A 25019-nucleotide genomic window follows, 5' to 3' on the forward strand; every position below is an offset into this window, starting at 1 on the left:
AAAGTTTAGACCTAAGAGAGGGGACAGACCTTCCAACAACCAATTGTGCAATGATTTCATTAATTACAGCCAGGATGACAGCAACAAAGGGAAAGCTTATGATGCCAAGACTAGACTGGAGCTGGGGGAGGGCCCTTGGAGAAGGCTTCCTGAAGGAAGTGCCATTTGCTCTGGTCTCCGAAGGGTGAGCAGAAATTAGCTAGGTGAATTCTTAGACTCTTCCAGGGAGGGAATATATCTAAACCATATCTCAGTCTCCAGGTAGAAGAATGGTGCTAGAGGCAGATGCAGGCGTTACTTACAAGGAGTATTGGAAGAGCATTTGCCTGCCAGAGTCACAAGCAAGCTACTGAGCACTCAGCTTGTGCGTGTGTGCATGTGCGTGTGGGTGTGCACACGTGTGTGTGTCTGGGTCTACACTTGGCCCCACAACAGTCTCCCCTTCCTCACCCCAACCTGGCTTTACCCCACCAGGTGCTCCAGTTTTAAACTGGAAGTGTGCAGCCAGGAGAAGGTCCCAGACTTCTCCATGCTGTCTCTTCTGCATCCCTGCTCCAGCCAAGCTGCCTGCACCACTGCCCAGCTCTACTTAGTACTATTAGTAGCTTGTTTTTCTAAGCCCTAAAATTCATTTTCTTTTCCCGCCTTGCTTCCAGAAAAATAAATAAAAGTGAACACATCACTCATTTAAGATGAGGAATGGAATTTAGGTTGCGTTTTTCTTTCTATTTTTATGATTAGTTAGAATTTTCCTGGGAATGCCGCCAGAAGGGCATTATGGTGAGATAATGTCCTGTATTTAATCAGTGCTGCAATGGTGAACTGTGTTCTGTGGGGAGAGGCCGAGTTAACTCATCCTTCCCTGTCTTGTCTGTTTTCAGGATACGACCGTTTAGCCCAAGATGAAGACAAAACTGAGAGGTGACAGGGCTGGAGGCTCAGGTGACGGCCCTAGAGTGGGCAGGATGCAGCCATGACTCCATCTCTTCACACAGGACCCGTCAGCTCTGAGCACCCTGAAAACCCAAAGGAGCTGCGTGAAAAGGGCTCCCCCAAACTGACCAAAGTGATCAACTGTGGTTCCGCATCCACTGGACTCTTTCAGCTTCCTCCTCTGCAGTTTTCAGACGTCTGTTGGGCTGGGCACACTTCTTGTTTCCAAATGTGCGTCTTTCCCCTTTGCAACCCAAACACAGTGTGTGCTGGGGAAGTCCACAGCTTCTAAGTGAACCCGGAAGTCGGCACCAGGTAGGACCTGATCATCTCCTTAACCCTGCTTGGCTTGGTTGTCGAGAGTTTCCCAAAAAGCTCTGCTGGAGGCCAAAGCCAGTGGTGTGCAGATTTCAGAGTTGTTCTTGCTTTCAGAGTCAGTTGATCCATCATAGAAGAATGAAAGAATTCCTGGCAGTGGTAAAATAGAAAAGAGATGCCTGAGAAGGAAGAAAATGAGGGCCCCTGTGGGGGGTGAGGGGAGGAGAAGGGATTTGACCTAGAAGAAGGGAGCAAAGAGACTAGGTGAATGGATGCAGATGGACCCTTCTCTGCAATTAGCATTGGAGGCTGGGAAAACAGGAGCTTGTGGGGCACACAGAGCCTTTCAGATTTACTGTTGTCCCTATTAAACTCAGGGTCTGCAGGAGCCTTCTGTTCAGGTAGGGGCAGTGAAGAGAACAGGATGCCCCAAGCAACCCATAAATAGCAGAGTGAAGACAAAGTGTTTATTACTTAGCCTCATGGAGCCCATATAAGTGCTCTCCAGGGTGCGAGAGAGCCAGCGCATGTGTGAGCGGGCCCACGTGTGTGTCCCAGGAGTGGGAGTCCCAGACTCGGTGTTCGCGCTTGGCTTGATTCTATGAAGGCGTCTATTTGATGGAATGTACTGGAACAGTTCATAGCCAGCCCAGCAAACCTTGTGCGGAGACAGAGCTTCCTTTTTCTCTTTCCTTTTCTTGTTTGCAGTGAGAATGAGGCCTTTCTCTTCTTGGCCCTTTTGCTCTCCCCAAAGTTGTCTCACGAGGCCATTGCCAGCTGACAGGCTTCCTTTCAGTACAAGGTTTGGAGGGAAATAATGGTCTGTTTTCAGGGTGGGAGGGGGCAGTTCTGGGTGGGGGTGCTCTGGGACTCGTTCTGACCAGGTTATTCTACATTTAAATCAGCTATTGTTTTAGTAGGGCTGACAGTTTCTTCAGACAATTTGGCTACCGTGATATAAGACTATCCCTTTGCATGTGTGCACATATATGCTTACCATCAATCTTTATAGACCATCAATATTGAGCAGTGGAGGGGTGGTTAAGAGCATAATGTTTGGTTTCAAGCCAGGTTTTGCCACTCCTTAGCTGTGTGTCCTTGGGCAAGTTGCTTACCCTCTCTGAATGGGCATTAGCATCCTTAATTTAGATTGATCTATCTATAAGAGACTTCTAGCTCAAACATCCTTTGATTCTGTGATTGCAACATTTGTTTGGACCACCAGCTTAAAAAAATTTATATGAATAGCTTATGCATTCAAAGAGCTGATTCATAAGAGCAAAGACATATACTGAGTGTTTCACTGAAAATCCTGAATACTGAATTAATTGGTTTGCTAAGGTGAATGGAAAGTTGTAGAAGAGATCTGTATTGTCGAGTTCTTGTGTCTTGAAAAATCTGTATAGATATTCTCAGGGTTGGCAGCCACAATAGTCTTTGTCCCACTGGATAATATTTTGAGAATTAAGAAGCACTTCCAAAAATTTCAGAATGAGGACCCAGCTCCTCCTAAAGTTATTTCATCTGATGAGAAACATTGACTAGATAAAAGCAATTCATCAAAACTGTTGGCTATTTTTAGACATTATTAATAATTATCATATATCTTAATATTGAATTTCAGGGGCCTCAGAGGACTCTGGAAGGATAGTGTCAGGCCTTAGCAAGGCCCAGCCTCTGGGATGCTCAGGACCCTCTGGCATTGCCAGCCTCAGGCCGGTGCTGGCTGGCTCTGCAGAAGAGTCGGCAGTACAGATCTGTAGTTGACCTTCCAAGAAGGTAAATCACTCACTGGGCCAACAAAGAGGGATTCCCTGAGCGTCCACTAATAAGCGCAGTGGAACTCATGGCCCGGTAGCCACCGAAGCCATCACCAGCTCCTTCATAGAACCCTCTGACATTGGCTAGCTAACTAATATCCTTGTTTGAAGAGCCTGACACTGCTGTCTGCACTGTTAGTGGTCTTTACTGCTTCTTAAAATCAATCTTCCTTTCTCCATCCTTCCATCCCTCCCTTCCTTCTACAAACTTTTATTGAACATATACTAGCGACAGGCTCTGTGCTAGGAACACAGTACTTGTATACTTAAACAAATGTTCTCTGAGCCCAAAGCACTTTCTGCTCATGAGAGAGAGAATCAAGTAGACAATCAATTGCAAATATAGTTTAGAGTTATGTGGAGTGAACTTGGAGCACACAGAGTAGGAAGCAAGTAACTCAGCCTAGGAGGGTCCCAGAGAAGACATTTTGGGTAGATATTGAGGGTGTAAGGCATTCCCAGCAGAGGAAACACTGCCTACTTAGAAATCATGGGTAGACTTTTTGTGGATTGAGTATAGGATTTGGGGAAGAATCAGGCTGGAGATGAAGTTGAGGACCACCAGCTTCACGGGAACCACAGCTTGGGTCCTAGAATTTTCTTCATCCTCATACCCCTCAAATCATTCCTTAGGCCTGCATATTAGTGGGGGGCAGAGGTGGGATTTCCAAATCTGTCAGGCACTAGTGAAAGACTGAAAGATCATTATTAAGCCTGCAGGCCAGATCTTCAGGATGGCACTGTGCTTCAGGCTCTGAATATGCAAGATTGAGGACCTTGCCTGGTGCATTCATCCTATCCAGGAATTAGGGGTGGATTACCTGTCAAAGACCTGCCTCCTGATTCATGCCAGTCAGTGCAGGTCAGTGGAGAGTGCAATCTCCACATCCGTGACTGAATCACAGTTGCATTTCTAATGTTTCTTGCATTAGTTCCTTTGTTCAACAATACAGTTGGCTTCATGTTGGCCCAGTGCTCTCCTGTTTGATTTCACCTTGGTAAAAGATGTGCATGGATTAAGGAGATGTAAGCACCTTTGCCTTTGGAAGTGGATGTGTGGCTGTGCAGTCCACCAAGATCTGGGCCCAGGGCTGTATTATGTCCAAATGCAGAAGGTCCCACTCAAACCTAAGGGCCTTCCTGTGAGCCATGCCCTTCTGATTCTGGCTTTCTCTCTAGCTATAGCTGCCCTTCCCCTACTATGGAGACTAAGTGACATCACCTCCCTTCCAGATCCTATGTAGGTTCAAGACTCTCCAATGACTAGTGATTATGACCAGTACTACAGAGGCCAGACGACCCGCCTTCACATGATAAGAAAAGCTCCTATCAGTGGCTCTGCCTTCTGATATTAATGTCTCAATCTTCCTATTCTCTGGGCCTATACAGTTATCTGCCTTGACCTTTGAGACCTACCTAGTAATGATATAAATCTCATTTGACTACTTAGATTCTTGCTCCTGCTACTAACTCTGACCTGCCAAACCCCACCTAGTCTCCAAAGCCTTGTCCGAGTACAGAGCCTAATCCTCACTTTGTCTCACTCATTCCTCTCTTCTTCCAGTTTATGCCCAGATTCAACTCTAAGGTAGAATTCATTTAGGTGATTCCTCTTGTCATCTAGGCTATTTGTAATCATGGAGGTGACAAGTAGAGATCTATGAAATGAAAGTCTGACTTAGTTTATCAATTTTTTGTCCCTTACAACTTCAAACATTTCCTGACCTTTGAACCACAACAAAGATCACAATGCAGTCCAGTTTGGCGACACTATCCTTTACTACTGGAAAGAGCCCGAGTGACATGAACCAAGTAATCTTCTCCGTGAAAGAAGATGTACAAATACCACTTGACTTTAGAGCCCCGTGGGATTCTCGTCTGTCATCACCCATTTTTAATTACAGTTACAATCATCTCTCAGGGGCATCCGGAGGCTTCATTAAATCTATCAGCTTCCCTATAATAGATAAAACTAGTGATGTTTAAAATCTTGGCCATATCAAAAACAATAGCAATCTGGGGATAACTTATCTGTCATCTAGGAGCTTCAGGGATCTCCCTTCACTCTTGTAGAACCAAGGCTTTTGTCACCCCACAGACAGCACCCATTCCCATTGGTATATTTGCTTCATGTTCACCTCACATTCCTGGATCCTTACAATCTCCAGTTACATCTCTAGAAGTGGTCATCCAGGACCCTTTTATGAACATGAACACGGCTCATAGATGCTTCCTGCAAGATCCTACTTAATCTGCATTCCTCCATCTCTAGAGTAGGATCCTTCCTTCTGAGTCGAGTTTACCGAGGTCCTTTCCGGTAAGCTGCTCTGTAGTCAAACCCATTGTTATCATGAGTATTCCAGAACCTCTCTACTTCCATCCAGGTTGCCATCCAAACCAGCCCACTGGCAGGCTTCCAGGAACAGCAGCCTTGGTATCTTTACCCCACCATAGAACTACAAAGTATCCTATAGTGTTTGTTACCTGTGAGTTACTTCACAGACCCACAAAAGAGTTATATATCCCTTTCAGATGGACCAGTCTTGCTAGGCTTGGGACTAGAGCCATAGCCCTAGACAGGACTTCTCAACAGTGGCACTGTTGCCATTTGTTTTAATTGAAAAGTTTTATTGAGATAAATACTATTGGCACTTTGAGCCAGAAAATTCTTCGCTGGGAATTGGGTGAGGGTGGGGCTTTCCTGTGCATTGTAGGATGTTCAGCATCACCCCTGATCTCTATCCACCAGGGGCCAGTAGCAACACCCCTCCAATAACCAAACATTGCCAAACGTCCCCTGGTGGGGCAGAGTCACCGCCAGTAAAGAACTGCTGCCCTAGACCTTTTGCAGAGCAGCTATGTAGACCTGGGGGCAGTATGGCTTTTCCAGTGGAGGAATGTTCTAGAGTATTTGTGGAATCTTCCATAGTCTGTAAGAAACAGGAAAGCTGTTATCATGCAGAAAGTCATTTGACTCATGGAAACCACAGGACTTTCCACCATTCATTTACAGTTGCTGACCCTCTTTATCTTAAATATCGGAGAATTACTCAGCTGTGTTAACAACTGTGACACAGAAGAAGGAAACAATGATGGTACCAGTACAGCGTGGGCTAGATTTTCTCAGTCCAGCCATCTTATATTCTATTGATATATCTTGTTTGTGTCATCACAGAGGTATCTGTTAGAATTAAGCCCATAATAAATTTTGTTCATACATTATGCTGACTTGGGAAGCTCCATTAAGGCAAGGCTTTTCCGAAGCACTTTTTCCTGTGTCTCATCTGGTCATTACCACAGATTCTAGTAAAGTTGTGATGTTTCAGAAGATGTGTCATCATTTCTCACTGTTTTTATCATACTTCATTTCAAAGAATGCCTTTATTCTAGCAAGCTCATTTGAATGAGCAATGACTAAGAGGAATGATTGGGACTATGGAAGTTTGTCCAGGCACACCGTTTCCTTCCTTTCTAATAACCACATTCTTCCAATATTCACTGCAGAGTCTTCTTTTGTCTCATACAAAAAAAAAATGAAGGTAAGTTAGTGGAAATTGAAAGTAAATTTATTCATGCATTCAAAGAAAAGTTATGAGTAAGATGTGCTAGTTGCCATGGGACATGCAGAGGCACATAAGACACACCCTCAGTGGTCAAGAGCCCCTTAATTAGTAATAGAGTCAAGACATGGACAAGAACATTTATGATACAGATCAGGGGTCCAATAACTCAAGTGCCATAGTCATTCAGAACAAGGTGACAGAAAAAGAATATGGATATCTGCACACTACAGTCCACTGTCTGACCATAGAGTCTAAAATGCATCTGTAAATGGCCCATGGGAACACTTCATTTCCTTCTTTGACAGTTTTGGTATAGACCAATGGATCAGGGAAATATGGAAAACAGAGAAAAGCCAGGCTTTAGTGAGGCATTTGACAACATGGCAAAAGACAATTTATCTATTTATCTCATGAGAAAAAAGATAAAGTATAAGTTTGCTAGTAGTAGGTTGACCGTAGCTGGTGTCAATGTGGAGGGGATTCCTGGTGCTGTGACATTAGGTTTTTGGCCTTCAGTGAAAATGCAGTTGTCTTACTCAATCCATGTGTGGCTGTCATTAAGACATCTCTTGTAGAATAAAGAACTTGAAAGATTTTGATGGGCCAAGACAATGGACTGATCTAACAAGAGGAAATGTAACACAAGAAAATGGAAGGCTTTGTTCGTGTATCCAAAAGCCTAGCTGTACAAACATAGAGTATGGGGCCAGGGTTGGCAACAGGTGTTGGAAAAAATTGGGGGGCATTTTTCCTCATATTTTGTGTGCATTAGGAATCACCTTGCATATTTGTAAAAAATGTGGGTTCCCAGGTGCTACCCTTACATTGTCAGATTCAGCAAGTTTGAGGTGGGGTCCAAGAATCTGTGTTTATTAAGGCTCCCTGGTTAATTTTGAAGGAGGAGCTCCATGAACCACACTCTTTTACAGGTGTAAGTTGATAGGAATAGGATTTCACAATTGTATTGAGCAAAGTGTAATAAGGAGAACAAAGAAGGTGAGAATCCTGCTCTAGTGTACTAGACAGAGCAGACATAGATAATTACATTTACTCCTGGGTCACAACACTTTAAGAAGAAGAGAGTCAATGCGGAAATGGGGAGGCAAAGGGACCCAGCACCATGATGAACAGTTGAAGGGACTGGCAGTGCCAAGCTCAGAAAGATCAGAGAGAGGAAGAGAGGACAGGAGAAAGGTCATTAAGCTTTTGAATGTCTACCCCACAAGTCAACAGTGGGACGAGGAGGTAGGAGCTACAGGGGAATCAGTTTAGGCTCAAAATAATGACCATCCTTCTCTGGGAGTCAGAGCCATCCAGAGAGCAGGAGGGGTTCTAGCATGGACTGGAGAACATGTTTACATGATTCTTTTAGGGAGTTTGGTAGTAAATGGAAAGGTGGCAAGTCAGATAGGTGATAGGACCAAGTGAAGTACTTTTTTTAAAAAACAGGAAAGAATAGAGCATGCGTAGGTTTCCAAGTAGAGACAGATGGATTAAAGGTATGAGGGTGGTGGAGGCAGGTGCAGAATAAGGGCAGAGTGGGGAGAGAGAACTAGGTGAAGGAGCAGGGCCTTGGGGGAACCTGGCAGGGTGGTACTCCACAGCCCAGGAAAAATATGCAGTGAGCCGTAAGGCAGAATAGGAGAAAGGCAGTAATGGCTGAAGATACAAAGACATTTCATGGTGGAAAAGATGGTGCGGGGAAAGCACCTTGAGGTTATGTGCTGGGCAAGTTGATGGAGTTATTTTCCAATCATGGTTTCAAGAAACAAGGTGGTTGAAATGTTTTGCTCAGAATTAAGAAAGAGTGGGATAAGTGGGGCTTCGGGAGTATGGAAAAGGTGTAGAGTAGCAGCTTTGGGGAACTTCTCTGGGAGTCAGAGCCATCCAGAGAGCAGGAGGGATTCTAGCATGGACTGGAGAACATGTTTACATGATTCTTTTAGGGAGTTTGGTAGTAAATGGAACTTGTTGAGGAGTCAACAGCTACCCATCAATTAAAAAGTCCTGCACTGTAGGACTTGGTGTAAGGTGCGGTGATTTGGTATTCTTTACATCCCAACAGTGATGAGCAATCCAGAGGTCAGAGCAAAGAGGGTCTAGGCTGGGCATCTGCAGAGTAGACCAGAGGAAGAAGGAACTTGAATAAGTTGGTCGCATAAAGAAAAGTAAATAAAAAGCCAAGAAGGCTCAAAAATGGTGTGGGTTTTTCATGTTTCAGAGCTTTTAAACAAGCATCTCTCTCCATTAAACTTAGAAATCCCAAACTCTAGAATACCCAAAAGTACCTAAGGTAACTGAATTTCATTTCAAGGATGTAACCTTTGTCCTCCCATCTTAATCTTTACAGAGTTGGAGCTTTTCTGACTTTGAGATTGTACATGTGCAGTGTACGTACTGGAAATGTTGGGTTATTATTAAGCCCAAGAGTTTAGGAAGTGTGCAGACCCTACGGCCACTGTAATTTATGTTGAGCTATAAGCTATGAGGTTTTTCATACATTTTCCATATATGTATGGAAAATAATGACTTTGACTTACATGAGATTTACAAGATTGATGCAGTCTGAATATTCACCATACCTGTCTTTGGCCTTGAACACATTTCAATTCAGAAATCTCTTCCAATAGTATCTGTATACACAAGACAGACCTGGAAGAAGTTAGTCAAAGTAGAGGTCTTCCGGCTTGACCATTTGCTTCCTTGTTGGTTTTACATGATTAACTCTTAAATTTGCCTTAAACAGCGGTAGAAACACCTTTTTTAAAAAGCAGATTTTTTTTTTTGCATGATAAAAGTTGTTCATAAGGGAATCTGTTATTAATGGCTAAAATCATGGGAGAGTCACTTCATTTTTAAGAACTTGGAAAGACTGAAAAGGAGAAGGATTAATGCCTCTATTTTCAAAAAGAAAAGGGGAGGTTCATAACACCCTGATCTTGAACTTTACCTGGAAAAAACGATTGCAAAACCATTTATAGAATAATCTGTAGTCAATACAGTGTTGGGCACTTATATCACCTGATAGGACAAGTCCCGTCAAAATGATTCATTTCCTTCCATTAAAGGGTAACAAGATTTTAGTAGATTGACGGTAAAATAATAAATGTAATCTATATTTTATTTAGCAAGATGCTCGAACCTGTTCCAACCAACATTTTGGTCAATAAATTCAGAAAATTTGGGGATTGGCATTAGATGTCCAGGGGGCAATTAAGCCCCTATTCCAGGGTCTGGATTTAACGGCACATCCTATTTTAGAGGCTCAGCTTCATGGGAAAAGTTACCTGATCTGCCTTATGAAGAAGAAATGATGGTAACTTCCTCGAGAGGATCCTCTGGGTCTTGACAAATGTATCTGATGTGTTTGTTAATCATAGTTTTGATTCTTCCAATATGCTCTGAAGATCCATTATGAATACATATGTTTTATAAAATAAAAATAAATGCTGGCTGCCCACAGTCATTCAGATGCTCTGCTTGCACATCATCCTGAAAATTCCCCAAGAACTTCCTGACAGAATCGGTTCTCAGGCTTCTCTATCACCAGAGAGGAGGGAAAAAAATAAGAGGAAACAATAACTCTGAAAGCAAGTGAGATGTGTGGAAATAAATCTGTCATACTCTATAATTCCAAAAGGGAAAGACGCTTCTGGAAATTCTATTCCAGCCTAGGAAAGAGTCTGTTGCTAGAAATGGTGATGATATCCCTTTTATTATTAGTCCTTGGATTTACATATCCCTCTGCTCCTGGAAGCCAGAGCACCTTAATAACTTTTTGCGCCATTTTAAACTGTTAATCTTCACAACACCCCCAAGAGGAAGTCTGGTGGGCACTTGCATCCTCATATATCAGTAACTTTATGGCTTAATATCAGGTATATCAGAGACCTGCACGTGGAGCAAGTTTGCCTTGATAATATATCTTTATCTCGTTGCCGCATTTCCAAATACTAACAGATTTAACTCAGAGCCCAATAATACCCAAAAAGAATATCTTAGATTTATTTAGGGCCCTCTAGTTTATGCATCACTTTCACAATCATTTGATCTTCACACACCAACCCTGCAGGGAAGACAGGTAAGTAGTATCAGGAAAATATTAATAATTTCTACTGTACTTTGGACACCCTGCCATGTGCCAGGCATTGTGCTAGACACTTTAGACCACCATCTCATTTTAATTCCCAAACAACCTTTGTAAAGTCTCCATTTTACAAGGAAAAAACTCATTCAGCGGATTAAGTGACTTGCTGGTGGCCATCAGCTGAGTAGCAGAGCTGGGATTAAGCCCCAAGCCTTTGGCCATCTTTCCAGCTCTCTTAAGTTTTTGTTTCATTTTAAATTACTTTAAGAAAAGACCTCAGTTCTTCCATATAGTTCTTTTCTATATGTTTTCATTTGTGCTTATATTTTGTATATCAGTGTGAGGTGCGTCTGTCCTGAGCTACCAGCATGCTCTCTCTGATGCCCTCTCCTGCTTCCCTTTACACCGTTCCTCGGATTAGGAGAGAGGGTCTGTGATCTAGGTACCAAAAAAGGACTTTCTGTTCTGTGGCCATTTACCTTGAGCGGGGGAAGTATTAGGTAACTAAACCATATTTTTAAAAACATGCTGACAAATAGATGAAAAGCAGTTGTCAGTGTATCCTGTATTACTGTTATGGCATTTTAGTTTGGCCCACAGGCTCAGCAGTTGAGATTATGTTTCTTTTACTAAGTAATAATAAATAACAATTATGTTTATAAAAAATAAAGAACTAGTCTCAGAAAAACACTCAGTGCAAGTCTTACAATTCATTCATACATTCATCCATTCATCCTTTGCTACGCATATCTCTACACCTAGAACTACCTCCATCCTAGAATCATTACTGGCAATTCAGTGTCATCATCATTGTCATCATCATTATCCTCTTCTCCACCACAGGCCCATCACCAGGTCCCAATTGATGTAGCGGGCATTTATGGAAAGCTGTACAGTGTATACTCCATTTGATATTTGTCCTTGGGGAGGTGGGTGGGATTGCCATAACCTGAATGCAAATATATTCATAAATGCATGTGCATTTCCACATCATCACAGGTTCTGAGTAGTGAAACAGCAAAGGGATCCTTTGCTGAACCTTATTTTGGTGCCTATATAGTCATAAACTAATCCAGAAAATCTACCTACAGAGCTGAACCTGAGAAGCTGGTTGAGGTCATCTCCAACACTGGGCTCAGAGCAGGGTCAATGTGAGAAGGTGGGCCTGAAGTCGACTTGAGGATGGGAAAAGAACTTTCTACACATCCTTCCCCAGATCTCTCCAAAGTTAAAAGGTGCCATATTGAAAGACATGGAACTTGTCTAAGTTTTTTGCATAATCACCTCTCTACACTACCTTATACTTTAGCTTGACAAAAAAATGGTAATATTTGGATAGTATAGAAGCCACTGGCAGAGGGTTCTCAAATGCATAACTAGGAGCTAGGATCTGAGCTGCTCTCCACCTCACTCTCTTTTGCTTTTAATTCAGCAGGAACCCCATAAGTACAAATGGAGATGATGACAATGACATTGCAACTCTCCAACATCACTTTTGTTTAGGTCCTAAAACCATAAAAGTCATTTAATTGACTAACAGAGCTATCTACCTAATTGACGACTCAAATAAACAGCACACCCTTGGCCTTAACATTTGGAATTTTAAAAATAGAACTTGTACAAAATGTTTAAAGCCTGTAGAAAATTCTGGATTCGTGGCATGTGTGAAGAGGCTTTACATCCTGGCATGCCTGAAGAGGTGTATATATGAATGGGCCTCCTCACCAAAACTCTCTGCCAACCCTGTGCATTGCTTGGTGAACACATCTCCAGAAAGTAACTCATAGCATCTGGCCTTTCTCCTGACCAGCTGCCAGGACCATTTTAACCGGGCAGTACTGGACGGTTTCTTAAGAAATAGGAGCGTAGCTGAACATTGAAAACCAGTACTATTTTAACATTGAAGGTACCTTTTCCAGATCTCTCTTGGGTTTTCAACAGGATGCTGTACTTCTCATTCTCTACAATCCAGTGGTGAATATGCCCATTAAAAGTGATCTCTTGGTAGAGTTACACCTTTACAAGTGTTGGGGATTGTGAGTTCACACCTAAGGAATGATCCACTCTTGGGTGACCTTCTCAAGCCTCCTTCCACCACCCCCTACCCCTTTGCCACACCGCACCGCCCGCCCCCCCCCCCACAAGAACAAAAGTGCAGGACCTGTAGCAGCAGGAGGCCTGAGCAAAAGAGCAGGTTATAGGCTGCATTCTGCCTTTTGGTCCAGGCAAGCCATCCCCCTTTGACTACCCCAGTTGTTTCACCCTCTGGCCTTACTACCTTGCTGTACGCTTTTGAGACAGTTTCCAGGGACACCATATCTCCACCTTTCTGTGAGGATAAATAAACAGTTTGAGGCTCCCCTGTCTTTATTAAACATTTCCTCTAAACTGCATGCTTTGGCTCTGTGCCCACGTGCACCAAGAAAGCTTTCAGGGAGCAGCCAAACCCCAGAGCCCTGCCACATGGTCCCTCATATAAACAGCCCTTTGAACAGGCAGGAGGCACCTGGGCTGCCTGCTGCCCCTCCTCTCCGCCTCCGGGGTTTTCCCAGCTCCCAGTGTCCAGGGCTGGGAGGACGCTGAGAGGCCTCCTGTACCCCTCACACAGTAAGGAGCAACAGAGAAAAGACCAGGAACGAGTTTGCTTGAGCAACCTCCTCACCAGGCCGAGAGGCTGCTGGGTCCTGTGGTCTGGCTGTGGGGGCGGGAGGGTGCCCCGGCCTGCAGAAATGATAGAAGGGTGGGACTCAGACTGGAGAGGAAAGGCTGAAAATAAATAAATAAAGGCATGTTTGTTCAAACCCCAAAACCTAAGTCTGGAAGCCCGGTGGAGCAGGTAATTAAGTGGCTGGGATCTGCAGCCTCGCTTTGCCCCGCCCCCACCCCTGACCTGGAAGGTTCACTAGGCCTCCCAGCCTCCTGTTATTTAGAAATTCCAAATCCACAGAGAAAGAGGAAGCCTATTTCTAAAGTAGAGTGAAGACTTCACCGGCCTCAGATCGGAAAGCGATCGAAAGAGGAAGAAAGGTTGGTTAGAGAAGGAACAGGGCGCCCAGAAGTGTGTGTGCGTCCGTGAGTGTCCAAGACAGCCTATGAGACAGCTTTCAAATAAAGGAAACAAAGGGAAGTGTGTGATGCGAGGAGAGGAACGGGGGAGCGCGCGGGCGCGTGGGGAGGCCGCTGGAGGGAGGCCGGAGGGTGGATGCCGGACCGCGGGCAGAGCCGGCGGAGAGGGAGGGGAGGCGGGAGGCCGCACATGTGTGCGAGAGACAATGATGTCAGCATTTCCTTCTGGATCGGTCACGTGCTCCTTGCAGGTAAACAGACTGGAAATAGACTCCATGAAGGCAGCGCCTGTTGGGGGAGGGCGCGAGGCGCTCGCCTCACCCTTTCCTCTCCGCTGCGTCCTGAGCAAGCAGGTTTTCATGTCGGCGACAAGGTGGTCTCCAAGTAGAATTGCATTTTTACAAGCCAAGGAATATGACTCAGGGAGGAAAGCGATTTGCTTTGATAATTAGCTCGAGGAGTTTAGACATTTTGATTTAACAAGGAATGGAGGTGGAGATGAATGTAAAACTAAGCTGGGAGGCTGTGGGGTAGCTGGGGCTGGGATGGCTTGTCCTCATTTGTCTCGTTCGGAAGGGGGTCAGATGGGTCTAGATTAAGGATGGATTGGAAGGCTGCAGTTTAGAATGAAAGGATCAGATGCTGTGATTATCAACGTTAGGAAAAAGAAAGCACTAACAGACTCCACGGGAATATATTAGAGGAGTTTGATACAGGTCGATATGTGTCTGTGGTGCCACGGGAGGAATCGAGACCCCCAAAAAGAAAGGAGGTGAAAAAAAGACAAGTCACTATGACTATCAAGCAGAATTTATATATATAGATGATATTATATAGGGTGTTCCCTAAGCAAAACATGGCAGGAATTTGGGGCATTTTAAAATGGCAAAGGCATATCTGGAAACTTTATCTGAAAAGCAAAATGGACAGAGCAAGTGATTTTTCTACCAGGAACAATCTAGAGTCTAAAATAGTGGATTGGGGGAGTATATGGCTCTTTCTTCAAATTCCTGGAAATAGGGCCTTCACATCTGTGATGAAATAGATCATGTAGGTTGTTGTTTGAATAGTTTTGCATTGAAAGGTTCCACCTTATTCTGGTCATAATTTCCTATGTCCTTGTGGAAATTTGGCCAAAGCCTGTGGGAGGTAGAGTGACCCCTGTCGTAGTATTCCAGGATTGAGGGGGTCCCCAGGATGCAGGACTCTCGGTTTTAAATGTGGGACAAAGTCCCTAGCAAACCAGGACAAGTTAATCACCTGAGTGGGACGCCTAAGTCTAGGTAAGTATCATATCTAAGATAATTCACCCCGCCTCTTCAACCAAAAAATAACAACAAAGCAAACATCTCCCTGCACTCTGTTTTCCAATCTTTTCTTTCCCTCACTCCCCTAATGTCTTTCCCTCAACCTTCGCTGATCAGCTTATAATAGGGAACATTGCAAGACTAATTTGGATGTACATGATGCTAGAATCGACTTACGAGCTGGCAGAATAGAGCTAAGTTGAACCATTAGCTTTAGCTGCACCTGAAAAAAAAAAAAAGGAGGAGAGAAAAAATTGTGCAGAGTTACTGCTTCTCCCTTCCCCCTGTTAACTTCCCTTATAGGGCGTGGGTAGGGGGTGTCCAATCAGCACCACAAATGTACTTTCAGCCCTTGGGTTGAAAGATAGATATTTGATACCCTTCTCCGTTAACAAAATACGTCACTCTAACAAGACTCCCAGTCCAGAGCCGAGTTATTTTTGCAGCATTATGTAATTGGATTGCCTGGTCAGGAGTACTTCCTTAACAAGGCTTTCAGCAGCCCCTCTGGGTGGGCCCGGCTGGTCCTGCCCAGTTACCCACTCAGACTTGCATGGCCTCAGCAGGAGTCAGCCCAAAGAACACAATGAAGAGAGATGAGCCCACGCAGCTTGCTGCCTTTTGGGGTGGTTTGGTGTCTGGTGACACATGAGGAGGCCAGCGTTGGTGGAGGATTTTCACATGGTCGAACTTCAGTATCGACAAAGCAGGCATATCAGTCCTGAGGGCACAGCTGGGCTGCTGCCACATACCTTCTTTCCCGTCCTGGGGCCCACCAAACCGAACTCCTGGGGCAAGCACTGAGGTGACCAGTGACTGTCACTTGGGCTTTGCCGCCCTCTCTTATCCCCAGTTAACTAAATTTCCTAATATTTTTTCATGAGTAGTTGGTCATCTGATCATCCCTTCCTGTCAGTCCTGCTGACTCACAGAAGTCAGGAACTTGTCTCAGCTTCAGACACAGTAAGAAAACTTTCAAAGACAAACACAAAGGCTCGGTATGAACTTCCCCTGGTGTGGCCTGCCCAGGTCCACAAATCCAGGGCTACATGGGGCAGTTGACCCAGGGGTTTTGTTATGCTACTGTCATCCTGGGGTTTTGTCCACATTGTTATATTTTATTGTTGTTTCTGCCTTTTCTCCTTTAGAGAACAATCCCCAAGCCCTTCAGTAATTTGTCTCCTAGCCCTGAATCAAAACCAGAGAACCTACCCCAGAGTATTTTGCTTTCCCTCCCCTCAGCCCCAAAGCACTCCATACCTATCTTTTGTTTCCCTCATGTCCCCTGGCTCGCCTGACCTCAACAAGAGGCAGCTGGGTGTTAATAGAAATACTGAGAGCTTTAATGCCAGATGGGTCTGAGTTCTTATTCAACTGAGCCAGTTAATAGCTGTGTGACCTTAAGCAAGTGACTTAACTTCTCTGGGCCTGGTATCCCTCATCTATAAAAATGGGACTAATAATACCAACTTCAATGCAATTACATGGAAAGTGACTACTAGGGAACTATACGTAGTAGGTGCTCAATACATTCAGGGATGGAGGAAGACAGAAGGACCAGATTGCCAGGCTCTTAAAAGCTAACTGCCTTCCTCTTTGCTATACGTGGATCTCTTACTGGATTGTCCTTTTTATGGGATGTTGAATTGAATCTCACTGTCAATTTTCCCGAGAGTAAGGAGGACAAGGGAAGAGGTACCCTTGGTTCCAGGCTCCCATTACAGGGTCCCTGGGATAGAGACCCTCGTGGCTGTTCCTTTTGGGAAGGCTTCCCAGCCTGAAAATCTTACCCCCGCTTGCACGCTCTCGGCCAGTCTCAGACCCCTCCAAGGCTGTGCGCTAAGTTTATTAGCTTGGTTTTGCCATCGCGAAGCTGCAGGGCGGCCAAGTGCCCAGAGTAAAGGGATAAGGGACCAGAGCGGTTTCTCCCAAAATGTCCACCTGTGTGAATCCGACATATTTGTTTCAGAGGAGGGTTCATGCCAACTCTGCAGCAACAGTGAGTTGGAACCCACAGGTCCTGGATCTCAAGGGCAAACTAAGGAACAAACAGCCACAGGCAAAATAATGGGGGAGACAAGAAAGGTGAGGTTGGGGAGAAGAGCCAGCTCCCAGGGGTACCCCTCACTGAAGTGCATGAACACTAAGAACCAGTGAAGTTAGCTATACCTGGAGAGGGAAGAGGTGAGATGGAGGAGAGCCTGGAACAGCTCGCACCAGTGTTCCAGTTGGCAGGAAGCCCTTCCTTGAAGACTGTCAGTTTAACCTTTAGCATTCAAGTGTCTGGGCTTAAGTGTCGTTATGAGCAATTCTTCCTGTTGCAGAGTTCCCAGACTGCGGGAAGAGGGGTCGGCACAAATCCGCCTGCTTTTCTTTTTGTTCCCATGCAAAAGGAGAGGGAGGGAGATGCACAGAACCAAAGATGCAGACACAGGCATCCCTCGAGTACGTTCCTCACTAACCCTAAGCACCCACTCCCACCTCCTTGGCTAGCCCCGGCTCTGGTCTCCACTCCCAGCTCTGCTCCTCCAGGGCGTCGGGATGCAGAGCCGATCCCCTGCCCCGGGCCTTGGCTGGGAAAGGCTGCCTGAGAACCCGGCCCTGTGACCTCCAGCCCTCAGGTTCGGGGACCCTGGCTCGGTCCCCGAGGTGGACACTGTGCCTCCGCCTCGGCGCCCCACGGGGCAGGGGTGGGGCCCGAGAGGCTGCGAATCCGGGCGAGGGCGACCAAGAGACCCCCGGGCTGTGGCAGGGGGTTGAGGGGTAGCAGGCGCTGGGTCTGGGTGGCACGGGTCCCGGGCACGAGGCGCGCCATCCGCCGCACCCTCTCCTTTTTAGGTCGCTGCTAGGACCAAGTTCCTGGCCGGTAGGCTTTCCAGGCGTCCGCAGGGGCGCAGGGGGCGCTCGAATTGCTTCGCGGGAGCCCTTTCCCCCACGGATCCTGGGGCTGCGGGGCCGTGCCAGGCGCGCACCTGCGACGGGCGGCCGGTCCCCCGGGCTGGGACTCTGCCCCAGCCTGTGAGCCCAGGTCAGCCGCTCCAGGGGCCCCGGGTGCCCGTTTTCCTCCTGAGATCCCCAAGCCCGCAGGAGAGGGAGGTTCCCAAAATTAGGCTAGCTGAGCCAGACGTTAGGGGCGCACGCGCTGGCTCAGTGAACTAGGGTCAGCACCTCGGGAAACTGTCGAGAGAGCAGACGCAAAAACTATGCGCTGTGCGCCGGAGCCACAGGAAACTGGCGTCGAATGTCGCGGCTGCCCGGTTGAGCGTTGGAATTAAACAGGGGACGATCCGAAGGGCTCGTTCTGCACCCACAGGGGACCAGTGCCCTGCTTACTGCCCTGACACAGACTGGGCCCGCAGGCCATCCGGGCGGGAAGCCCGGCTTGCCCGATCTTGCGCTCCCGGCCTGAGGCGCACCGGACTCCTCCCGGCCCGCGGGGCCATACCCTGCCCTCCGCCTGCCCGCCTTAACGAAGAGCGGGCCCCAAATTTCGTGGCATCTGCTCTGGGTTGATCGGATTCGCCTTTTTCTCTGTTTCTAAGAACGGAAAACAAACGAATCGGAAAATTTTTGCTTTGGAAAAGAATGTGTTCGATGTCGTTTGTTGCTTAAATTGTCCTTGGAATTTTTTTTCAGCTTCATTTGAAAGAGAGAAAGAAAGTTGACGCGCGTCCCAAACCTTGTTTCTCTTTAAACCGTCCCCTTAGACGTGCAGTTGGTTACGGCAGATGTTTTCTGGGGCAAAGAGAGCGAAATGGAATGGGAGGGGGACGAGGACTGGGAATCTCTCATTGTAAATCCCATTACAGGCTTTGAGGAGAGGCACAAAAAAATCAGGAAAAGATAGTTCGTCCCCCACTGATTTCCTTTTACTTCAAAGATTTCCCTCGCCCCTTAAATCAGAAATATTATGGCGCTAGGTATTTCTCAAGGAAAGAATGCACATGTTTTTTTCAGAATATGTACACGGTATAGGTCCCTTTTTACATTTCTCAGCAAAAAAGGGGGGAGGGGGTAACGGGGTGGGGAGAGGCCCTCAATTCCCTGGCCATTAAACAAGTCATGCCTGCAAGAAATGCAGGCATCCAGGAGGATTGCTCAGCCGCGCGTCCCTCCATTAGCGCTCGCCTGCGTGTCTGCGTGTCAACAATGCACATGCCACTGTGGGTACCATCTCTCCACGACTGCCCTGGCGGGCTTCGTGCAAATGGGCGCCAGGTCTCAGTTGCCCGTCCGCAGCCCTGTTCCCAAGCCCGCCGCCCGCGCCTCGCAGGGCTCCCTTTTCTCTGCCTCCGGCTGGCAAGCAGGAAGCCGCTGACATTCCCCCAAGTTATGCCCTTGGAAATCCCTAAAGCGAACACAGCCGGACCCAGGGTCTCTTGCCCTGGAGTTGTTCACTTTGTTGCATTGTGATGGGGTTAGTTCTCTCTCTCTTCTTCACCCGCCCCAGGCTTTACATGAGGTGCAAACTTCTAGTGCCGGGTCACCAAAAGGGAATCAAGCGCTTGCCGGTTGTGCAGGCGGTGCGAACCCGGGAGAGCCCCCCCGCTCCGAGAGGCCTCCCGCCCCAAGGTTGGATTTCAGATTTCCATTGCAAAGAAGCCGAGGAAACTGGGAACCTGACTCAAACCCTGGAATTGACTAATTGCCCTGCATTTTCACAATGCGCCATGTATTCGAAATGAAGGGCAAGCTTTATCATTTGGAACTCTTTCAAGGACCCTGGCGCTCCAAGTTTGGGGCTAATTCTTTAAAGGCTTTACTTCTGAGAAATAGAAAATCCATGTACTGGGGATGACACTCAAAAGTAGGTTGTGGTCTCTTTTGAATCTGGAGTTCAAAAGAAAAAAAAAAAAAAAGCTCGTCCCCTCCCCATTGCCCCAGGGATGAAACCTCTCTCGATTCGAGCGGCCAATTTGGTTTGATTTCCGCGGTTTGGAGGCTCTGGCGGGGTTAGGGGCCGCCGGGCTCGGAAGACACAGCTCAGCTGCCTTCTGGACCAGCTGGTCCGCCCTTGGCCCTAGAAGCAGAAGTGGAAATCGGGGTGATTCGCTCTCACCCTGGCAGCTGGAGAGACCGTCCCAGGAGCACCTCGTCAGCCTCCCCGGTTGCGCCCCACGCGCCCTATCCATGGACCCCCTCACGGTCTCCCTTTCTTCTCCCTGCACCTCCCCCCACCTGCCTCCTGTCCTCCAGAGATCTAGTTCCCCTTTCACTCAGTCATTTTGAGCCAGTTCTTTACCCAGCAAAGCATCCCTTTTCTTGGAGTAATTTTCCAAAAGAACTGTCGTTGTCCTAAACGTCCAACCTTGTGGGGGTGGATTTCGGAAGCTCGTTCTCCGTTAAAGCCCCTTTTATGTGCACAGTGGGCACCCCCCCCCCCCACAGTGCCAGGACATCACCTGAGCGCCGAGACTCACAACCTGGTGCGTCCAGTGCTGCGTCAGGACAAAAGGGGACTTCTGACCCTGCTCTTTTCCAGTGAAACGCCTCAAAAATATATCTGAATTTAGTTTTTGTCTAGCTTTCAGGCGTGAAAAATATTTTGACAAAAGTGTTCTCCAGGCTGCCTGGAGTAAGGGGGAAGAAAGCTCTTGACTGAGAATGTGAGCTCAAAGCAAGTAGCTGCACATAATGGACACCACTGTGTACATCCGCTCACCACTGTGGCGAGCGCGGCGCGGTTGAGCGGCTGGAGCCAACAACCAAACTCCCCCATCTTGCCAGGGGCACCCCTGTTTTCTGAAAAGGGGAAGCAATAGTTACCCAGACACAGCTGCTCACCCTCTGGCCCACTGAGAGCAAACTTTTTGATTTGGTGGGCACAGTGGCTTACCCACTCCGGGCAGTGGTTTAACCGTAGGACAGAGCCGCGGAAGAAGCAATTCGGGACGCTTACAAGGAGCGCACCCCGCACCCAGAGGAGAAAGGGGAACTGTTCAGCTTGTCTGGGGTTTAAGGGGTGGGCCGGACGGGGTGGGGTGGGGGGCTGTCGGATGGATGAAGCTCCAAGCGCCGCGCCTGGCTGCCTTTCTCTGCATCTCTCTATTTTTCTCCCTCCCTACCTCATCTTCTGCCATTTCCAGAGGCAGGAAAAAGGTGATCTCGGACTTGGCCCCTAAATCACAGCTGCCCTTGGCTGCACCTCGCTCCGGGATGAGCGCAGCCCCTTCCCTGGGCTCAGGCAGTTTAACCCTTTCGTCCCCGCGCGCGCAGGGGCCGCCGGTGGCGGCGCCTCTGACCCCGGGATCACGAGCAGCCCGCCTCCTCGGCGCGGCACTTTGGATCCCGTGAAGAGACCACAAAAGGGCGAGACTGCGGGGCGCTGTGAGCCTGGAGCAGGGCCGGCCAGCCCAGGCGCTGCCGGGGAGTCGGAGGAAGAGCCGGAGTTGGCGGAATGCGAAGGGATGTTTGGATCGTGTTAACTACCCAGACAGATGCACTTCGGCATGTCTGCATTTATGGAATCCATATGTTGTCGTGGCAAATGAAAGGACAGCAACACGTACTTACAATAGACTTAGAATAACAATACACATTCAAAAAGGGAACCGCACATTCTTCAGCCTGTAACCCTTCTCTTAGATCTACCTCTAGAGTTGCACGGAGGCATCTTTTCAACCTCCCTGCCTCCTCACAGGGTTTTTCTTTTTTTCTTCTCCCTTCCCTCCCACCCCCCTCTTTTTATGTCCCCATTCCCCCTGCAGAAGGAAACCCAGGGCCAGAAACTAGACTCTTAGTAAGATCTACTAAGACCTCATTCACCCTCCCTTCCCCTTAAGACTGGCCCATCTTAAGCCCTTGGACCAAATAATAGCTGCTCACATTGCAACCCCAGATTCTGAAAATTACAGGGGAACAGATTCTTACTCAAAGTCATCATCCATAGCTTCATCATTAAGTCAACATTTCTATGCTATATTTGCAAAGAAGTGGCTTCAAACAGATCTGGAAACACAAACCCCCAGCAAGGGAGCACGCATAGCTCTGTACAGGACCTGCGTTTATGTACACCTTAAATATTCGTGTGCACGTAAATATACACATATAGAGATACAGACAACTAAAGTCATTCAAATGTATATTTATGTACTCCTTTATGAATACATCTTTGTTTATATAAATATATATTCATTCATTTGAGCGTGAGGCAGAGAAATGTACCCATCAATGCAATATGTAGCTTACGTTCCATTTTCTCTCCCTTCTGTAAATGTTTTAAAAACAGGTTGGTCTAAAATTTTCTGCCCTCTTGCCATCTAAATGAAGGATTTACTTTCTGAATTTCTTGGTTCCTCTTTTCATTTTGTACGTAAAATAATCCATATAGATGCTGGATTATCGCCTAAGCATTATTCAATCATATAAGCTTGGTACCTCGCCTCCTTATAACGAATTCACTCAGTAAAATTAGCATAAGTATTTACCAGATTAAGCTGACATTTTCCTATATTGCAACATGAAATACATTTATATCCAGAATTTCCCCCCAATAGCCTGTACCAGTGGAGGTACTGACTTCCTCCGTGCTGTTTTGTGTAAAAAACAGGCTGTAAGTTCCCTTCTAGTACTATTTACATTTTTTAAAAGAAAATAAATACATACAGCATTTAAGTGATATTCAAGAGCTACAAGGAGAAATTTGATTCTGCTACCTCTTAAATAAATAAACAGATTTATGAAGATTTGTGAAGACAGATAAATAGGAAGAAAATATACTCCTGAGGGTCTGAACAATTTTCCTTACCTGATATATTATGGAAAAATTCAGAATTTACCAGTCTTCTTTTAGTCGGCTACATTTTACACTGACCTGCACTTTGGACTGAAAGAAAAAAAAAAAAAGGAGATTAACTGTTGCCAATGAAAAATTTAAAATAATAGAAACCGGACAAACTGAAGGTAAAAATATACAATGGCTACAATAAAGATAAATATTTATTTAATCAAAGTAGAGGTTGTGTTTGGACTGTAGGAATGTTTCATCCTTCCCTAAAAAAAAAAAAAAAAAAAAAAAAAAAAAAGCAAGAAAGAAAAAAGCCAGAGTCTTTGCAGGCTCCTGGAGAGTCCCCATTGTCCAGGGCTATCGAGAGCCCAGAATGGCATTAACCTCACAAAAGACACATTGTGCAGTGGACAAAAAAAAGCCCCTTCTTCTACAATAACTTTTAGCTTTTTTATTTTTAGAAAATGACAAAGGTTTTGCAAGCACTGACTGGTGAAACCTGTAGCAAGCCAGGCTGGACTTGGCTTTATTGATCAGCTGTCCCGCATGGAAAAGCAGCCAGGCAAAGTTTGAATGGCAACCCAGATTTGGCTCATAGAGAGGAAACCCCCGATTTTTCTAAATGTATTTTCTTTCTTTTTTTTTTTCCTAAATAAAACAGCATTATTCCCAGAAGGATTAGATGAGGTAACCCTGCAAAATCCTAAACTGCCCCCCCCAACTAAGAAGCTGCATGCTCTTAAGAGCATTGGGAAATTTCTCAAAATGAAGAATTACTTTCTAATCAAACAGATTCCCTGATTAATTCCCAAATTCCTTCTAAAATAAATAATCCAGCTAGGCTAGGGCAAGATTTTTTTCCTAAGAAAAATAAGTTTTAGCGCTCTCCCTCTCTACCTGATGTCACAGGGTTTATTAATAATGCCTTCAAAAACATAAATGTTTGTTTGCAGATCACTTAAAGTGCAAATTGCATTTTATTTTGTTCCAGACATTGTAATTCCAATGCTACTAGCTCATATTTAGAACTTATATAAATACATACTTGTCATTAAAAAAAATCTATTGCAGTAGCAGTGACGCTGAGGTTAGTATTTGAAGGGGGGGGGGGCTCTTGTTCTTCCTGCGTTTGTTTGCTTGCTTTTTGGAGGTACCATGCACCCGCCTAAGTGATGGCTTTGATGTACTGGGAATCGGTACAGTAGCAGGGTCCCTGGCTGCTGTCTTTGATTCCAGGGATCTCCTTTGGGCTCTGGTGGGATGTACCACTCCTAGTCTTTATCTGAAATCCATCCTCTCATTTGAAGCCCTTTGGCTTCAAGACTCTGCTCCAAACTCTTGGAGGCAGCTGTAAGACTTCTTTCTTTCTTTCTTCTTCTTCTTCTTCTTTTTTTTTTTGGCATTAGGGAAGGGGTATGTTATTCCCTCCCTCCTCACCACCCTTTCTACACTCTAGACCTTTCCTCGCTATTTAAACATACTGGCTTTCTTTCTCATGAACTTAGTCTGAAATTATTTTTCACTGCGTTTATTACATCCCTGCTTTTGATGGCAAAATAGCTTCCTGTGTTTTGAAAACATCTGCTTTCCAGGTTTTACACGAGAAAATTGATTTTACTTTTCTCTTAAGTCCAGAAAGGTAGAAAGTTGTACTTGTTTCCAAGTGCAACTTTTCCTTTTCTTGTCTTTCCCCAAGTTACCCCCTTTCAGTTCTGATTCACTTTCTCCCTTTTATTTCTTCTAATCATCACTCCCTCCTTCCCCTCTCCTTCCAAATAACCACAAAAGATTGATTGCATCTTATTTCAGAAAAAAATTAACATTATTATTATTTACCTAGTCTATGGTACGTGTTAAAGTTTTCTCCATATTTTCTTCATTCATCCTCTGATTTGTAGGGAGGTAATTTTCCCCGGTTAAAAAATCTCAGATTTACAATTTAAAGTGGGCTCTATTCCTAATCTCTGCTGCTTCTCTGCTCTTTCATTTAGACCTTTGCTTTAAGCTGCCCCACTCTATTATTGCCTCCCCCCTACCCTCTTCTTTGAAGGTGCTCTCTTCCTATTTAATTTAAACATTGCTGCATTTGCAAAAACAGAAAAAAAAAAAAGGAAAAAAAAAAAGAAAAAGAAAGAAAAAAGAAAAAAACTTAAAAAAAAATCTTAGCCAGGTTCCTATTGTTGCTTCTCTGCATTTCAC

At 45.7% G+C, this 25019-nt stretch overlaps 1 protein-coding gene across 1 annotated transcript in view; it reads left to right on the forward strand.

Annotated features, from left to right (window-relative positions):
• Positions 1-972: 972 nt before the first annotated feature.
• The window catches only part of ZFHX3 (zinc finger homeobox 3), a 281010-nt gene continuing 256963 nt past the window's right edge, over positions 973-25019 (forward strand). The window contains exon 1 of the mRNA XM_037815539.1: positions 973-1248. The gene's annotated coding sequence lies outside the window, so the exon portion shown is untranslated. The remainder of the gene's footprint in view (positions 1249-25019) is intronic.

This window comes from Choloepus didactylus, chromosome 22, assembly GCF_015220235.1.
Source record: "Choloepus didactylus isolate mChoDid1 chromosome 22, mChoDid1.pri, whole genome shotgun sequence".
NCBI lineage: Eukaryota > Metazoa > Chordata > Mammalia > Pilosa > Megalonychidae > Choloepus > Choloepus didactylus.